This window comes from Triturus cristatus, chromosome 10 (genome assembly GCF_964204655.1).
Source record: "Triturus cristatus chromosome 10, aTriCri1.1, whole genome shotgun sequence".
Classification (NCBI taxonomy): Eukaryota; Metazoa; Chordata; class Amphibia; order Caudata; family Salamandridae; genus Triturus; species Triturus cristatus.
In genome coordinates this window covers 467,575,881-467,595,161 of record NC_140593.1, presented here as the reverse complement: position 1 = coordinate 467,595,161, position 19,281 = coordinate 467,575,881, and positions in this window count along the sequence as shown.

Below are 19,281 nucleotides of genomic sequence, written 5' to 3'. Positions count from 1 at the left end.
TGTCTACCTTACCCGAACCCGATCCAGAATCTTGTGGCCTCGGGGCAGACGCGCCGACATAAGGAGGCGGAGAACGATCTAATAAATAAAAATCATCGTCATGATTATTAAGGACAGGATAGAGTGACTGACGAACAGCATATTGACCCGAGACTTGTAACCTACGCTCTTTCTCTTGCCTCTCCGTCTGTTCTCTTTCCTCCCGACGCTTTGCTTCCTGTGCTCTCACATGATCATTCTTCCGTTGCTCTTTATCAAACAGCGCTTTCTCACGCTTCTCTCGCTCACGCACTTCCTTCACCCATAATCGCACACATTCAAACATGTCTTGACGAGCACGCCGCTTACACATACACTGTTCCACATACTCAATCTTACGCATATCAAACGACCCATACAACGGCCACCGTAACTCAGGATCCTTTCTGGTATATTTCCTCCATACTGTGCTGTACATTATGGAAGAAAGACCATGCTTCACATACATATCCCTATTAGGAGTCCCCTCGGGGGGGGGCTGGAGCAGATTCCTCGAGGTTTAACCGGTTTCCAAAGCAGCAGCACCACTTACGGAGTGCGCTAAAAGCAGGCATGCTCAAAAATAATGCATAATATGCAGTATTATCAAAAAAATGGCACTTAAACGTTGTGCCGTTCAAAGTTACACAGTTCCGGAGAAATATCTCCACATTACCTGCCTATATGTGTTGCAACGCATATATTCTCACAATAATCAATACAAGATATGACCGGTCATCACAAATCAAACTCAAATAGCCAAACCAGGCTTCAAAAACTCGGAGCAAGTACCGTAAAACGGATCTTACCAATCAAGAGTCCAGATTCCAACTGCCAAGCTCCCAAAATTCGCCCAAACGGCTGTCACGGCAGGACCGACAGAAGAGGTCTCAGTCGAGGACCGGCGCCACCCAGATGGTCAGGTCGGAAGGGAAGGAAGAAAAACCTCGGGATGCCAGGACTAAAGTGCCTCTGGCAGTGATCACATCCCCGGCCAAATTCCTCATCTTCGTCGCGACCAATCCTTCGAGCATCCGAGTCGCCGATGAGCCCCACGTGACGGGCGCCAATTGATGAATACAGGCCTCAGCTAGGCCCGCAGGACACAAGGGTTCGCTCTCCTGCAATGGAATCTATAAGGAAGTTGGCACGGAAACTGCAAAGTACAAAGACATAGTTTATTAACCCTTAAGGGTGGTCCTACAATCCATACAATACCCTTCAGTATTGCATAGAGTAGCACACAGAACTTGCGTACAAGGTCCCCTTTTATACACAACAGAGGGGCTCATAAGTGGGAGGATACAACATGAGGCAAGGAATGTTACCTTTTATGGACATTTTCGATACAAGATCAATATGTGGGTGGAGCTGACATACTCCTTGAGCCCGCGAAAACATGGTCAAGCAAGGACTAACTGATAACAGATGTGGTCAAGCCTGGGCATGCGCCAGGCGGACAAAGGAACTATTTATAGACTGTTACTAGGCAGATTACAAGAGCAACTAACACGAAGATAGGACTCTTCTCGTGTTAAGCACGTGGAGACATGACAATACAAAATGGAGTTCAAACTTCAGTCAACATAACGAAAGAAACATGTCTAAGGAAGGAGAATTCATGTCTTTAGTAAATGCTTAATCACATCGTGGTTTCAATTTACAACACTACCATCTCTCACATTTAGCCCTTAATGTGTAGGAACGATGAGGCAGCACACTGTGAATCAGGTTAAACACATATTAGTTACTCAATGACTAATCTCAATACATGAATCATGAAGTAATTAATGGTACCAAGGAAAGCTCATGGAATCGATGTGGGAGTCATGAAACAAGCCCCCATTGTGGGGCTTGGAGATTGTGTGGAAAACTGTTCGAGAACTAATCTTACTACTTGATGATCTTATCAATTGTTGGATCATTCTAGAATTACCTCATCTAATTTGGTCAAGTCCAAGATGGCAGACTTTGGTCTCACAAGATCCTCAGTGACATCTTATGGATTTGTGGGACCCTGGGTAATATATATTTTTGGGCTTCATATTTGGAACAACTTTAAAATGATTGTGATGTCTATAGATGTTGAATTATATGTCAAACATTCAAAAATGGGTGTACACAAAAGCAGACAAATAGTATGAAATAGTTCAAAAAGAATGCTTGAGCAAGGCTTTATACTTTTCTTGAGGTTGGATCTACATGTTTTTACTTTCAACAACAACCTTTTATGAGAAATTCTGTGTCTAACTTGCTTGTTACTCCCTTAATAGGAAGAAACATGCAAACTAACTTCTTAGATGGCTGGCTATCTTAGTATTGGGCAAAACCAAAGGGGATGATGGACGGAGTGTTGAACATTGCAAGCACTCACCCCAAGTCAACTGATCTGGGTTTAATCCATCATCATTATTTAGCTCACTCCCCCACCCCAGTTTAGACATGGCCATATGCAAATCAGTCTGACCCTGGGCCTCATGGGAACAGTCCAGCCCGAACTGCCAAGCCATGTCTTCCCTGGACCGGAAACAAGCATCCTGGGACCAGTTTCTGGCTAATCAGCCGTCATCAGCCAGGCTAGCTTGAATCCAGTGGCAAAGTGAACAAGGGACCCACGTCTGGGCATACCCTGCCAACTTAGTGGGAACTAAGCAAAAACAAAGGGGATGATGGACGGAGTGTTGAACACTGCAAGCACTCACCCCCAGTCAACTGATCTGGGTTTAATCCATCATCATTCTTTAGCTCACTCCACCACCCCAGTTCAGACATGGCCATATGCAAATCAGTCTGACCCTGTGCCTCATGGGAACAGTCCAGCCCGAACTGCCAAGCCATGTCTTCCCTGGACCGGAAACAAGCTTCCTTAGACCAGTTTCTAGCTAATCAGCCTTCATCAGCCAGGCATTAAGAATTCAACTTTCTGCCAATCCAGAAACATAATCTTCCACTGTACTGAGAGTTAGGAACCTGTGAATCATATTCATTTATGGACAATCCTTTGTTTCCTCCGATAATACAGTTGGTAAGGGCATTAATCTGAAGCTCTCACTGCTATGGGATTTCCTTAATTCCTCCCATCTGTCCACAAAGTAGAGCAGATAAGACCTGTTGAGATGACCAGCTTAACACTCATAACCTAGGTACACCTAGCCATGCTCACAAAGTAACTCATCAACAGGCTGCAAAGGGTTCAGAAACAAATGCCCACAATGTGTCTGAATTAGCATAGGGCAACAAAATCAAAGCAACCTTGAAAACAACAACAATGCTGCCCAGTAACTACAGGATTAAAGTTGAAATTTCTTTGTATTATGAACAAGTGTTATAGGGACAGAAGTCCGAAATAAGTGTGGATACTGGCCTCCTACTATGTACCCCTCAGAAACCTTTGTTCAGCAAGGACAATCCTTAACTCTTTATGAAACTTATCGCGGAATAAACATGAAGGCAGATGTGTGGGAGTCTATGGACTTAGACTGTAGAACTGACTGAATCCAAGGCTCAGCATAAGATTAAACTACACACTTTTCAGAAAAGACTTGAAACTGATCTGTTGCACAGTAATTTAAAAGAAACCTCAAACTTTCAGGCAATGGTTGAGGAATATTCAACTGCGATCCTACATTCACTAAATAAACTCTGTTGAAATCTTAACTGAACACCAACTGCGCAACGTATAAACATAACACGGACACCAAAAGCTACAGTACCACTGAAAGTCAATAGATGCAAAAGGCTGGAGTTCCTTTGACGGTCAATGAATTTCCTCAGAGAAACAACATGGATGTGAAAGGCTTAAGGTCCCCTGAAGTTCAGGAGAAAATATCAGAAAGAATAATTGGAAATAAAAAACCTGCAGTTATCCTAACAACTAACAGAAATACTTATGTATATATTACACCAACATCAACATTTGTATCTCCACTGAAAGCCATAAAATGTATTCCCAGAGATTATATAGAGATGAAAGACTTCTGTCTACAATCATTCAACAGATTACTTCACATAGATTGCTTTCAATTTCTATTGTTTGAGAATTCTGAAGGGGTGATTTAAGTGATTTCTGGTGTTTTCAAAATTAGAAAAAATCAGTGGTAATCAGTGTTTATAGTTTTTGCTCCATTAAACATTTTAGGGCACATTTTCCAGCACCTATGGAGATTAGTGTACCATCTATCTATCTATCTATCTATCTATCTATCTATCTATCTATCTATCTATCTATCTATCTATCTATCTATCTATCTATCTATCTATCTATCTATCTATCTATCTATCTATCTATCTATCTATCTATCTATCTATCTATCTATCTATCTATCTATCTATCTATCTATCTATCTATAGAAAAAGGTTATAGTGATGTTATAGTAAGGTGAAAAATTCAGTGCCAACATAACATTTTAACCCCCCCAAAAACTGCGACATTCCCTATATTTATCTCTACTAACTATAACACGTGCCCTAGGGTAACTATAATGTGCATCCCTGCCATGCACAATCTTGTCATCTAAGTTGTGGTTTCAGACATTGCAGTGATGTTATCAATGATGTCATCAAAAATGTCATGAGCGATGTAATATGGGAGGGTTCTAGCAGTCTTAATAAAGTGGAGAGAGGTGTGTGACCCCCCTTCCCAAGTCACAATTCTTCCCAAGGATCCCATTTCCTGGGGCCCAAAAATATATAATTAGGGGAGGGATTCCATGGTCCCCTTCCCTGAAACCAAATGGGACCTAGAGACCGCAAGCCCCAGTGCCAGAATTTAATAATAGGGGAGAGGCCACATAGTCTCCCTCCCCAACCCTGAGGAGACCAGGGACCCCATCCCCCAGGGCCAAATACATTAAAATCAGGGGAGGAGGGTGTGTGGCCCCAGTCAAAATAGGCTCCTGGGACCACATTTCCCAGGGTCACATTCTAATTATGGGGGTGTAGGTAGACCCCCTCTCTGAAACATAAGAGGTCCCAGAGACCTCATCCCCTGGGGCCCAATACAGTACTATTAAGGAAGGGGGCATGTGGCCTCCCTCCCCAAGTGCAACTGGGACCTGGGGACTCCATCTCCTGGATACATATTTTAATTAAAGTGGAAGGGAGTGTGTAGCCCCCTCCCTGAACCTTATAAGGCCTGGGGATCCCATTCCCATTTTACTTTATGATTAAGCGTGGGGTGCATGACTCCCCTCCCCAAGCCCAAATGGTCACCCAGGCACCATATCCCCTGCAACCAAATAAAGTGTTTGGGACCACAGGGGGCACCTTTGGCCCCTGTGCCCCCAGTCTGCTCCTGCACTAAAGCTGGCATTGCTACATGCTCATCCAGGGTAGCTGCTTCTGCTTGCTCCCAGCAGTCAGGAGCAATCACTGTTTCCCTGCCCACAACAAGTGTGCTCTCACCCGGCTTGAGCTTTTTCAAAGCTCCTGTTGGGTTGGAGCACACCTCTTTCCTTTCCCACGGTCATTCAGGCAGGGAAAATCACTGTGTCCCATGGGTCAGCTCGCTGGGACACAGTTCAAGAGCTGGCCCCAGGGGATAGAGTATGTGAGGCCTTGTAAGGGTCAAGGAGGTAGGCAGCATGCCCCTCTCCACTCTGCTTATTCTTTGGTCCCAGGGGATCGGGTCCCTAAGGCCATTTCAACAGTGGAAGTGTACTGCACAGCCCCCTCCCCTACAAAAAAAGTGTTTGGCCCCAGAGGATGGGGTACTCGGGCCCATTTGAGCAACAGGAGGGGTGTGTGAACCCCTCCCTATTTTTAAAAGTTGAGCTTAAGGACAGATAAGCTGAGAGGGAACCGTGGCTGCAGCTGGCCCAGCTGGCTGCAGAGTAGCGAAAAGTTGAGGCTGAGAGTTCCTTGGAGAAGAAAAAGGTATTGTTGTCTCATGAAGTGAATGTCAAAGAGATGGATTTGAATAGCTGTTAGAGTCTAGCAAAAATGGTGGTAACAAATTTACTGTGTCCAGTGCAGAAGAAAGTCCATATACCCAGAAACCTGGTACCTGACTGTAAGGGGGGTTGATATAGACAGGTTGTTTCAGGCATATGAAGTACCTCTGGTGGTACAGAGGATCTCTGAGGAGGATTGGGGACCTCCCCTTTGGAGTCATTCTCCTAGTGATGGAAGGGATGCCTTACTGGCCCTAGAGAAGGAGAAGAGGTTGAGCTATCCCATCATGAAGGAGTAGGCCCTTGTCAGTAAGTATGAATTGACCCCAGATGAGTGCAGGTTAAAATACAGGGCAGTCAGAAACGGTGTCACCAGTGCTGGGAGGAGATTATAAGGTACTTTTGAAATGTTTGTAAAAAGTGCTGATGTTTTTTAAGAAGGTTTTATACTTTTTCTTTTTTTCTTAGAACACTGGAAAGAAGGAACTGGCATCAGACTGTGAAAAACTTGAAGGTCAACTGGGAGTTAAGAAAATAGTTAAATATTTCTGTTGACAGTACTTTCCACATCTATGTGATTGGAAATCCAGTGCTTGTTGCTTTATCCTTTTTTCGACAGTGTCTTTTGGAATGCGGCATATTGTTCTATGAAAGAAAAAACAGACTCATCTGTGTCTGTTCCAAATTTAGGAGCATCTTTGGCTCAGAACAGCATATGAATATGACGAGTACCTCTTGCTTCGTACTCTTTTTGCAAAAAGTAATTTCTCCAAGAAGTGGACTTTGTTTGTTGCAGATGAAGGACAGTATAATATCATATCTGTGCTTAAAGCACCTGGATCGATTTGACAGATGCATACAGCAGAGGTCTCCTGGTATCTTGAATCTGATGTCTTTAATGTTACAGTTTGTGTGTAAAAGTCATGTAAGTCATCCCATACATATTCTGTACAGCTCAGAGTTTGAAACCAAGTTTTTTTTTGTAAAATCTTTATGGTGGTCGCCCCCTGTTTATTGATGATTCTTTCAAGAGTACATCTCTTTTGGTGTATGAGTATAGAATCTGAGAACAATAAAGAAGGGAAAATGCACCCACAGAGGATATTTTTATGGTGGCAAGTATGTGGCATTTTGCACAGTGAGTAAGCATCTCAATTACATTTTTGAAGGCAGGTGGGATGATAATGACTGCAGCTGATGGTGGTTCTCCCAAGGGTGCTGAACAGGCAGATCATCCTGCTGCACTTCGTTTGTCCCGCATCATTTCGTTGGGGCCTATTTCTGGAATTGTTTTTAAGTGCTTCCTTATGGAAGTTGTCCCATGTAAATGATTATTTGTAGTACCCCTCGACAACTAATTGCTGCAAGTTTTGAGGTACACCCTGTAACCTTTTTATTTATTGATGGTATTGTAAAATACTTTATGTTATGTTTATTTGTTATTTTTTGGTTTAAATTGTTTTGTAATGTGTTAATAAAATGTATTTGTAAAATTACAGAAATTGATATTACTAATTTAACTTTTAGGTCACAAACATACCCATAAAGCTACTCATACATTAATTTGCACACCTCTAGAGTAATTTACAAAGGTACTGACACACCCAAACATACACTCATACAGCTACTCAAAATCCCATACAGTCACACATCAATTTGCACACCTCTAGAGTCATTTACACAGGTACTGACACACCCAAACATACACTCATACAGCTACTCAAAATCCCATAAAGTCAGTCACACATCAATTTGCACACGCAAACCGCTACTTACATAGACTCCTACACCCATACAGCCATTCACATACACACTTGCACTCAAACACTCAAACAGTCACTCACACAACTAGCCACACTGATACAGTGACTCATACACCCAGTTATTCACCGATACACCCTCTCAAACATCCAAACACATACACCAGTACAGCTACTCATGTAGCCAGTCATACACCGATAAAACCACACACAGAGTGACACATCCATGCACAATCCAATGCAGTCAATGAAACACCCAGGCACTCACCGATACAGCCACTGAGAGACCCAGACTCACACTGATACAACCTCCGATACACCCAGGGACACACTGATACAGATACTGACATACCCAGACACACATTGATGCAAGTACTGATACACCCTGTCACATTCTTATACACAAACTGACACACCCAGGCGCCTACCTATACAGTTACTGACACACCCAGTCAAATATTGATACAGCCAATTAGACATTCAGCCAAACACTGAGACAGCCTCTCAGACACCCATACACATACTGAGACGTCCAGTGACACAAGCAACCACACACTAATACCGAAAATGACACACCCAGCCAAACATTAATGTATCCAATAAGACTCCCATGCACACACGGACACCCCCAGGCATACACTGTTTCATAGACCATTTACATCCAAGCATACAGCAATGCAGGCACTGAAACACCCAGCCAAACACTAATCCATCCTGTAACACACTTAGACACACACTGACGCATACACTGACACACCCAAGCATACACCAGTGCAGACACTGACACACTCAGGCATACACTAAAGCAGACACTTACACACCCAGCCAAACACTAATGCATCCAACCTCATACTCAGGAGCCCACTGATGCATACACTGACACACCAGGCATACACTGATGCATACACTGACACAACCAGGCATACACCAAAGTATACATTGACATACCAAGGCATACAGCAAAGCATACATTGGCATACCCAGGCACACAGCAAAGCATACACTAACATACCCAGGCATGTAGTAATGCAGACACTGACACACCTAACCAAACTCTAATGCATCCAATAACACACCAGGCACACACTGACGCATATACTGACACACCCATGGACATACTAATGAAAACACGGACACACCCAGGCATACATCAATGAAGCCACTGATAAAACCAGGCATTCACCAAAGCAGACACTGACAAATCCAGCCAAACACTACTGCATCCAATAACACACCCAGGCACACATTAACACATACACTGACACACCCAGCGACATCCTAATGCATACACTGACTCAATCAGGCATACAGCAATGGAGACACTGACACACCCAACAAAACACTAATGCATCCAAGACACCCAGGCACACACTGACACTCAGGTACAAACCACTGCAGACACTGTTACAACAAAAACACAGAGTTAGCTCTTTGTTTGACCAGATGATGATTCTAAACAGAACCACTGTTATTTCTAGAAGAGTTTAAAATCTTTTTTTTTAAAAAATCTTCTTTTTTATTTTTTGAACAAAACGTGAATAGGGTAGTAAAATGGTAAGGATGGGGAAATGCAAAGAAGCAACTCACTTTAGTCCTCAAAAAACATTACATGGTAACTGCAAGCAAAAGCCAGTCCCAATTAAAACTGACAGCGATGCTTCTTCACTGTATTCAAGTATGCATCTACAAAGGATATGTTTACAGCAACAAGCATGTGGCACTTCACACAGTGATTAACCGTCTCACTCAATTCTTCACAGGCAGCTGGTAATGTAATCACTGCAGCTGATGATGTTTCTCCCAAGGGTGCTTTAGTGGTGGGCTATCCTGCTGCACCTGTTTTCTCCCACATCATCTGGTTGTAGACCCTTTCATGAATTGTTTTAAGTGCTTCCAAATGGAACTTGTGCCATGTGAATACTTCTTTGCAGTGCAGTTGGATAACTGCTTGCTGCAAATATTGCCCGTCACATATTTTGCGGTTACCTTCTTTTTTCCAGAGGGTATTGTAACATGCTTCAAGACAACCCTTTTTTCTTTGAGGTGGTGTATTTTCCTCCTCTGCAGGTTGTGGATGTTCATCCTGTACAGAAGATACAGCTTCAGCCATTCTGTAAAAGCAGAGCACCACTGGTTCTCAATCCTCTTTCTAAGGACTTAACTGGAGAACTAACTGTTTCTGAGTGTGGTTTTTTTATGTACCTGGATGGGGCCCTCATATCTCCAATCAAAGGCCAAGGTTTAAGTGTGTTTTCAAGCAAATTCGCAAATCTGGTCCTTTGATTCGTGGATTTGTGAAACTTGTAATATGGGTAACTTTTTTGAAAGACATATATAAGGTGGTTTATATATATACTTGTAAATATGTTCACACTGATGTCATTAATGAAAATGGAAGGGGGTACATATTTGAAATCATTTATAACATTTTTTGGTGAATCTGCGGATTCGGACTCGTGGAGTCATTCTGATCATGTGATCGGGATTAAAAACCTCAGAGAAGTAGTTACGTCTATGATTTTGGACCCACAAAAGTACCAAGGCACCCCAAAAATAATGTAAAAAAAAGCTAAAATGTGTTTATTTACATTAGTAAAAACTTTATATATTTTACATTAAGTACATATGTGATTTTTATGTTTTTAACTCATTCGCTGAGTTCGTCGGCCAACGGCCGTCGCGAGCACTACCTCCGTAGTGCTGCACACATCCTTTGGCCGACGCAGCCACGCCCGCGTATGGAAACGCCTGCACCGCGGTGGATATTATGCCGCGGTTAAAGGGTTAAATGTATATAAAGTATATTTATAAAAACGAATGCAGCTAAAAAAAAATCAAAAATCTAAATAAATTGTAGTTAGTTAGCATTTTTATTGTATAGTTGAATATAAAAATAACAAATAAGCATAAAATCATTACAAAAATAAAAAATAAATTATAGTACACTTAGCATTAAAAGTAAGCCCCACAAATGAACTAAAAATCTAAACATTACAGGGAGATAACATTTTAGAAATGGAATGTGAAAAACCTTAGAAATTCACTAAAAAAAAAAAAGGTTTCAGGAACGTTATAGTTAGAAAAAAGAATAAAGAAAAACTTAGAAATTCACTGAAAAGACCAAAGATTACAGGGATGTTATACTTAGGCTTGGATTTCACTTGTACAAAACTATTGAAATTCAGCAGTTATAGTTACCTGAGATAACTATTTCACCCCTGCAATGTACTGCAAATGATCTTACATATTACATGGCTCATGTCATGGTCAGTGACATCACTGATGACATCACTGATGACATCTCAAATGACATCATCCAGTGGGTGTATTTTGAAAATGTTTCTAAGACTTGAAGATATATACTTTTATTTTCTTACTGACTCTCTCTTTTATTTGGAGACCAGAGAAAGCAGCGAATCCATGGCAGGTGTCACAGACAACTGGAATGTCCTGCCTGCCACCAGAGTATGTAAGACACTGCACACACAACAGAGGCAGCAACCATATATCAGCATACAATAATCATTTATTGTCTCATAAGAGAGGGATGCACAGAAGAGTGGAGAAAGAGGCCTATCTCCAGTAGAACCTCCAACCAGAGATACTAGCAGAAAGGGGAACACAGGGTTGCTGTTACAGGGACTTTTATGGAGGTATACAAGGACTCTTTTTCATACAAGGACAATGAGGTAATAATATCTGCCTGATGTTCTTACAGACTGACCTGTAGGCTGGGTATAAAGGGTTTTGAGTATGTGCTGTCAGTTCATTATTGGAGAGTTAGAGTGGGTGGCAATAAAAAGAGGCCAGATGATGTTTTTTTATATAGAGGCAGGATTAGGCATGCCAGGAAGCCAGTTGCTCACAAAACGATCATTGGGGTGCATGGCAATGGCTCTCAAGGAGAATGTGATGAAGCTTGCACATATGCTGCGTTGATCTCTCTCTACCATGGAGGCATGAGAGAGAGAGAGAGAGAGAGAGCGAGAGAGAGAGAGAGAAAATCTTTCCACTCTGCTGCTGAGCTGTACTTGCACCTAGAATGTGTGCAGAGAAAATCATGCACTTTGTCTGCCCCTTGCGTAACTGTCAAGTGTCTTTCAGTAAAACTTTGGCCCTACTGTGCTGCTGTGTGTGAGTGAATGTAGCTGTTCAGCAGTTGCTGTGTGTGAGAGATGATTGTAATGCTGCTGCCAATATTGTACCTTTTTAACATTTGACAGAAGCTTGCTTTCTCGCTGCCTTTGAAGCTCACTGGCATTCATCGAGAGGCCCTAACTGCAGCTCTTACATGTTCATAGAAGAGTGCATCACATTGGTGTAACAGGCACTCCAGCCAAAACACACAAAATTCTAGCACAAGGTTGGGCTCATGAAGAGCTGTGCCAGCACATTGTTTTTCCTTCCTCTGATTCTCTTCAGACACCTTTATCTGCTGCTGCTCATATTGTTCTAGTAAATAGCACAATTTTAGCATGCCATTGTGTTTTTCTAAGGAGTGGTAAAGTTAGCCCATTAGTAGTAGGACGTGTGCATCTGCATTTGAAAACCTCTGCCCTCTAACCCACTAGCGTTTAAGGTACAGCCACCAAACCTTTGGTGTAAATACCCATTACACATACATTGCACCTAGGAAGGGGATGGGGATGGGTTACCCAAAAATGCACTGACCTCACCTATTTACCAAAAGAAATATACAATGGAAATGTAATTTATTTATTGTTTATCTGTTTTACAAATTTTCTCACACAGCACAGCTTTTACATGGTGAATGCAAAGTCCTCTTTCCATGGACCACAACCCAGATTTTAAATATGGTTTGGGGTTAATTGATCTTACTTTCAATCCAGACCTAAACCTGAACTCCAAAACTATTGCACTTTTCTACCTAAATCAAAAGACTGCTTTGAATGTTTATCCTTATTTTGATGAAAACACAGAGAGGAAATACGGACAGATACCTGTGGGCAGTGGCGGTTGGTAGGGGACGGTGACAGGGGAAGGTTGGGGGCTAGGAAATAAATAAAAAGAAAGCTTACCAGCTGGTCACCATTGCCAGATGCCGCCTCTCTCCAGCAGGAACCAGGAACAGAAAGCACCCAGACTTTCAGACTCCCCTAGCCAATCACAATGATGCTGATAGAAGTGTTGTGCTTGGTCTGAGAACCGTGATTCAGAGAGGGAGTTAAAGCCTGGGCGCTGTTCAAGAGAACATGCAAAGTACACACAATTGTTTGGCCGGCCCGAGACGGCTGGTCAAACAGTCTTACACACTTTAGGTGCTGTAGCAGTCACTCCTCCTCCCTGTGACCCAAGGTGTCCCACCCCACCCTAACCTGGCGGCGACTGCAATACTAAAAATAAAATGCTAATAAAGTTCCGCTATTAACATTTTATTTTTTCCTTTGCACTCCCTCTTAGCAGAGACTCAGAAAGTGAGAAAAGAATCAAATATTATTAGTGCTTCAAAGTCTTGTCAGGGGCAGTAAGCACTATATAAATGCAATTACAAAACAATAAGAGATCATTGACAGAAGGACCTTACAGTCTCTCTTGCTCTCTCCTTATACATCTGCATATCTCCTTTTTTTTTTAAACGGGTTAGAACCAGTTGACCACTGCCATCTGTGCATGCTGGGTATGGTTGGGTACTGCTTGGCCATCTGAGTGAACAATTTAACATTGGGTAAAACCAGTGAGAATCAGTTGGAAATAATAACAAAAATCAATTGGAACTGTCTGGAATGAGTAAGAACCAGTAAGTATAGTGTTGCCATGGTAGAAACCAAGAGGGATCAGCTACTTACTGCTAGAAACCATTAAAACATATTAACAACATGATTTATCCATTAGGAAACAGATGTGAATATTTGGAACCAGTTATAAAGTGTTAAAACTAGTTAGAACCATATCAGCCAGATTACATTGTTTAAAAACAGCCAGTTGAAACCAATTAAAATATGCAGCTGAGTTCAGACATGGCCATATGCAAATCAGTCTGACCCTGTGCCTCATGGGAACAGTCCAGCCCGAACTGCCAAGCCATGTCTTCCCTGGACCGGAAACAAGCTTTCTAGGACCGGTTTCTGGCATTTCAGCCGTCTTCAGCCAGGCTTGCTTGAATCCAGTGGCAAAGTGAGCAAGGGACTCCCGTCTGAGCATACCCTGCCAACTTATGGCGAACAAAGCAAAAACCAAAGGAAATGATGGACGGAGTGTTGAACATTAGAAGCACTCACCCCCAGTCAACTGATCTGGGTTTAATCCATCACCGTTCTTTAGCCCACTCTGCCACCCCAGTTCAGACATGGCCATATGCAAATCAGTCTGACCCTGTGCCTCATGGAAACAGTCCAGCCTGAACTGCCAAGCCATGTCTTCCCTGGACCGGATACAAGCTTCCTAGGACCGGTTTCTGGCATTTCAGCAGACTTCAGCCAGGCTTGCTTGAATCAAGTGGCAAAGTGAGCAAGGGGCTCACGTCTGAGCATACCCTGCCAACTTATGGCGAACAAAGCAAAAAGCAAAGGAAATGATGGACGGAGTGTTGAACATTGCAAGCACTCACCCCCAGTCAACTGATCTGGGTTTAATCCATCACCGTTCTTTAGCCTACTCTGCCACCCCAGTTCAGACATGGCCATATGCAAATCAGTCTGACCCTGTGCCTCGTGGGAACAGTCCAGCCCGAACTGCCAAGCCATGTCTTCCCTGGACCGGAAACAAGCTTCCTAGGACCGGTTTCTGGCATTTCAGCCGTCTTCAGCCAGAAACCGGTCCTAGGAAGCTTGTTTCCGGTCCAGGGAAGACGTGGCTTGCCAGAGTGGGCTAAAGAACAGTGAAGGATGAAACCCAGATCAGTTGACTGGGGGTGAGTGCTTGCAATGTTCAACACTCCGTCCATCATTTCCTTTGGTTTTGCCATGTGTGAATGCCCAGCATTACATCACCAGAGACAGGGTGGTTTGGGCGGCCTCGTGGGGAGGGATGATTTTATTACTCCTACTCCCCAGATTATACCAGCGAATTCTGTAAGATCTCTGCCAACCCTTTTTCTTACTCCTTGTTCCCATCGCCTTCAAGTTTCCACAACTACTTTCTCCAGTGGCCTGGCCCCGCAATCTGTGCTTGTCACACAGGATTGGGAGGCCTCCTTCTTATACAGAACGGAGGCTATGACTAGAGTGAGGCAGCCCTGATCTGGGGAAACCTGGGAGGGTGCAAATCGACAGAAGACCCATTTAAATTTAAACCTCCCCCCAGCAGCTTGTCCTTTTGTAATTATTTTGGCAAACACCCCTAAGTTTATCCACACCCACTCAGAGTCAACACAGCAATTGATGTTTAAAGCCCTACGCTGGATGTCAAAGTATGCCCATGGCAGACGTGGCCTTTTGAATCATATTATTATGGCAAGAAGAATTCAATGGGTGGGTAATTCTGTTACATCACTAAGAGGGGATTGTATAGCAGTACATTTTAATGATCAATACCTTGTGAGGCATCTGCTGGATATACTCCCCAATCGCCTTTCTACTGCCACTCAGATTCATGCACTGCCATTAGGATTTTTTATAGACCGTTAGGATTAAATGCAAATGAACTAGGTTATGGTAGCATCATCATTCCCACTCTTCCTCTCATTCCATATTACAATCATTGTGATGTGGCCATACCTATAAATAACCAATTTGATGTCCTGGAAGGTCTCAACACTTGTGATTGACAGGAGGTAGACAGGTTGGCCCAACAAGCACTCATCCTTCCTGTAGACAACCCTCTAATGGTTATTGATACTCCAGAGAGATGACATGATAAGAATAATAACCTGGAAAATAGCTAGGCTTCGGTCGAAGCTGGCTGACCCCGAATGAGCCAGGCTCATACATTCCTTCAATTTACTATGTCAACGGGAAACCTGGGAAACTGGCCCAACTCATATAAATGAATTTCACTCTTTCTACACTCCAGTGATTCCCTTGAGAGCAGGCAAGGCAAGAGGGGGTCTACTTACACTGATTATAAATACGCTAAGTCTAAACATTTTTGGAATCTATGATGAATCCCCTTATTACCATATCTTAGTGGGCGAAGGTACTGGAGGTGTGGATATGTTGTTAATAAACTTCTATAATAACAATTTTGAGGGTGAGATATCACGGGTGACCGACTCACTCGAGAAGGCGATTGATACTGTCTTGACAATCCATCATCATTCCCATAACATCTTATGGATGGGTGACTTGAACGCGCATAGCTGTAGTAGGATGTTGAAACCGACGATGAAGAGGGGGACGTCACACCACATTTCCTACATAACTCCTATGGCAACTCATTGAATAGACTTTTGACCAAGAGGAATCTGGCTATTATTAACTCAATTGATAAAATCACTGGTCTCCCTGAAAAAACATTTGGGACTAGCTTACAGGATTCTACTATTGATTATCTGGTGGTCTTGGTCCCCCTAAATCAGTTTTAGTAACATTAAAACACTCATTGCAGCATTTCCTGACAATGCTGCTATAACCTCCCAACTTAAATGGAAAGAATGTTCCAGTTTTCCACTGAGGAGAGTCCCCACACCCTACATATCAAGAAAGAATTGTATAGTCGTAAAATGGGCTAAGATAAAATAAGATGAATTGATACCTTTGGTTGTAGGAATTACACAGAGGGACATAATGACTTGCCTTGACTTGTGCACAGAGTTACCTAGTATATTGCAGGCCTTTGAGACAATACTGAGTGAAGTGAGAAATAATGTAATACACCCTATGCGGTCTTTTAAACCCGTGGAACCTCGTTGGTTCGATGCCGCTTGTACAAAGGGACTCAGCAATTTACATGTGGCATTGAGAAATAAACCAAGAGATAAGGTTGTGGTCAGGCACCTCCGCCACCAATACAAGGAAACTAGGAAGGCTAGGCTGAGAGCCCTGAAGGAGGAGGCTTGGGTAAACCTTCAACATGCAGCATTATCCAAAAATACAAGAGAGTTTTGGGCTGTAATTAATGCTCCCTTCTTTAAACAAGACTTCCGCCCAAATCTAGATGTACACGTCGATGAGGACACTACTATCTTAGTATACTTGAGATAGGTCCTGAAGGGGAAAATCATCCTCCTAATGGTGAAACTAATGTCTCTCTACCTCTTTTAGCATTTTCTATGCAGCTTTGAGATGTGGACTACTGAAATGCTGCAGCACTAAGGTCCCTGGGCCTGACGGAGACCCTATAGAATTTCTTTTTGACAACTCAGACCTTTGGGTACCTTTGTTGACTAATGTGTTTAAGGCAATTATGGCGGCGGGCCCACTGGAATCATGGAAAAAGACAATCATCCTTCCTATCTCTAAAAAAGGTGATAAATCATTGTCCAACAACTACCGGCCCATTGCTCTTTTGGACAGCATAGTTAAATTGATGGGCTTTCTATTATTAAACAGATTAGAGGACTGGGCCACAGCAAAAAATATTTTAATGCTGGTACAGTACGCCTTTAAGAAAGGGAAAGGGACCCTGGATCAATGTTTAAATTTGAATTTGATTGCAGCTATTTACACCCTAGCTAAAGAGGGCACAATCTATATGGCATTTATGGACCTATTATAAGCTTTTGACTGTGTCTCCCATCATAAATTTTGCAGAATTATGAAAGAGATGGGTGTTTATGAGGCAATTATATATTTCGTACATCAATTGTATTGCCAAACATCGGCGAGTGTACGGTATGGAAGTCAGGGAGAATGCACACGATGGTTCCCCATTCATAGGGGAGTTAGGCAGGGCTGTGTCCTGGCCCCTTTTTTGTTTTCCATCTATACGAATGGTATTGAATCAGCTCTGGTAAATTCTACAACAGATGTCCCTATGGTAAACAAAATGCATGTTCCTATACTATTATATGCAGATGAAAAATTGCTGATAGCAAGCTCCAGGGTATCATTTCAAAAACTTTTTGATGAGTACCTCCTTTTTATGGCATCTTTAGATCTCCTGGTCGATTAATCTAAAACTTATAAATTGATTACAGGGAAACGGTCCAGAAAATGACCATCTTTTCATATTGCAGGACGTAAAGTTGAAATCACCCAAACCTTTTCCAATCTTGGCATTTTATTCAATAGCATGGCCACATGGACCACAATGGTAGTTAACAGATGCTTTCTGCTAGAAAAAAGTATTTTTGCCATATTTTCTTTTATGAAAAAATTAGGTTCCAAGCCATTGGAGGCCATTCAAAATATCTATTCAGCAAATGCAGTTTCTGTAGCCACATATGGGGCAGGGGTTTGGGGTCTGGCAAACGTTGATGCTTCACAAAGTATGGAAGACTCCTTCCTCATGAATCTTTTAGTCCTCCCTAGTAGTTGTTCTAATTTTAATATGCACCAAGAGTTGAACGCACCTTATATATCAGTTATAGCTCGCCTTGCCCCGATTTTATTATGCCACTCACTATAGAAACGAGAAACTGTGGTTTTAGCACAAAACATAATTGGGGATTGTTTAACCCTTGACCAGCTACAGAAGGTTCCCTGGATTGCATATGTTAAAGATTCATTGACTGTTTTGGGATTGCAATATTTGTTCATAAATCTAGCTAATTGCCAAATGACCCTGAAAGAACAAATCAAAAGCTATTTTTAACAAAACATAGACATGAAAGTAATCGTAATAAATTCATGGCAATATCATATTCAAAGAGACCCCCTATCCCCTTTGATGCAAATTCCTACCTAGTGGTTGTCACTAACTTGTGACATTGCTTTATACTAGCAAGATTTGGATTAAACCGCATTCCATGCATGTTGGGCCACCCTACGGGAATTTATTCACCAAACCCGTTGCCGGTTTGCCCGTGCAATGGGACTTCTCCACCATCTAATTTGCACCCTATCTTTTTCTGTAAATTCTAAACAGTGCACCGCATGTGGTATATCCTCCCATTCATGCAGAAATATAAATTCACACAATGTCGCCCTACCTTATACTTCCTTCAAATGTTGTCTGACCATTTTGTGTGCCATTCTCTTGTGTCCTACATATGTTTGTCAATAATGACTAGATCAATTGATCCTTAATGATAGTAATTATTAGTTTTTATAGATTATATATCTTTTAAGACCTATTTTTAATGGAATTTTGTATATTACAATATGAATTATTTTTCTATTATGTAAAGAGTGCAACATCGTTATATTGTTATATTAGTTTATGATATCCGGGAGTGTTTTGCCGGTATCCTTTTTGAGGTTTTAACTCCCATATTAATAGCTGTGTTTTATTCTTTTTATTATTCATCATTTGTGCACAAGTTTTTTCATGTAAACTTTGATCTGATGTATTATTTACGTTTTAAGTATATGAACTGACTCATTATGAGAATGCAGTCCATGTTGTAATGTACTTTTACAGCCTTTATTTTAACAAGATTGAATAAAGTGACTTTGATTTGATTTGATTTGGGAATGTGTATTTCTTTGTGTGAAATCTAAGAACTGTGGAATATTAATGCTTTAAGTTAACAGGTCAGTGGCAGTTGCACTGTCATGCCAGACCTAAATATCCATGTAGTCAAATCCATGGCTGCCTCCTTCCATTTGTGC